This window comes from Cicer arietinum, chromosome 2, assembly GCF_000331145.2.
Source record: "Cicer arietinum cultivar CDC Frontier isolate Library 1 chromosome 2, Cicar.CDCFrontier_v2.0, whole genome shotgun sequence".
Classification (NCBI taxonomy): Eukaryota; Viridiplantae; Streptophyta; class Magnoliopsida; order Fabales; family Fabaceae; genus Cicer; species Cicer arietinum.
Window position 1 is genome coordinate 34,144,224 of NC_021161.2, and position 1,264 is coordinate 34,145,487.

Sequence of the window (1,264 nt, forward strand, 5' to 3'; positions counted from 1 at the left end):
AAACTCGCTGGGTCATTTAAATTATTGAGTTAAATTGCTGATAAGTCTCGAAAAACTCACAGGCATAGAAAAACTACTTTGGTCAATAAGATCACATAATTTGTGAATGAAAAATGAGTTTCAACCCTTCAAATTGCATTGATCCAAAGTATATATACAAAGGCTAGTTAGTTGTAGCTGTATAACTAAAAAGCAGTAATAACTAACTATACACAAGCTAATACAAAACTAAGCCAAAGATAAAAATTACTAAGGCAACATATGACTAACATACTCATCCTAATGATAATAATGTTAAGATAAAAATAAGCCTAAGAGTCAATAAAAGCAAGAATCCAAAACTTTCTTAGCTATAAGATGAGTCCCTAAATGTCCACTACATGATGTGGTGCAAAGTAAAAGCTAAGAATGTCAACTGACGGAGGTGAATCTTTCATAAGTAGCTTCTCGATTACAGGTAGAAAAGAGACTGATCATTTGGCATGTCTAAAATATTCATTTGTTTATCTAAATTTTCATTTTTTACTTAGTTTTCTACTTTATTTGATAGCAATATGTATCCTGATTGTAAAAGATTAAGTCTTTCTTCTTCTTCTAATTAATAAATTAGCTATATTTTTATTAAAAAAATTCATTTGTAATTATAAGATTTTTAATTAAAGTCATGAATTAATTAATGGTTTTAATTTTTCTAGGAATATAACAACCAAAACCTTATTCATATATATTTAAAGTATTTTGGCACACATTTTAATATTCCTAGAAAAATTTGTAATTATAAGATTTTTAATTTTATAATGTATATAAAATTTCATGGAAATTCATTTCCTAACCCTCTCAGTAGGAAATAAATCTTTGAGAATATTTTGGAAGCTACGTAAATATATGAATATTTTTTCTTAACCTTGTAACAAATATGAGGTTACTTATTCTCCATGTATTCTAAAAAATGTGATTCCTAAACTTAAAAAACAAACACACCTTAATATCACTCTTAAAAAGCTTATCCCTCTGCCCACTCTAGTTGCATTTTTCTTTTCTATTAGGACAATTTGAGAAAAAAAGTCATAACACAATAAATGCATAAGATGTCTTTAAATATTACGTAGTCGTGTGTCTATTTGGAAGTCTACTTTTGATTGAACCAAGTATCTACAAATATATATCTTGATAGATTTATTATATTTTGATGACGAACAAAAAAAAAAAATTATAAGGAGAACGATGATATAAAAGCGAAAAAAGATCGTGCGGAACCACACTT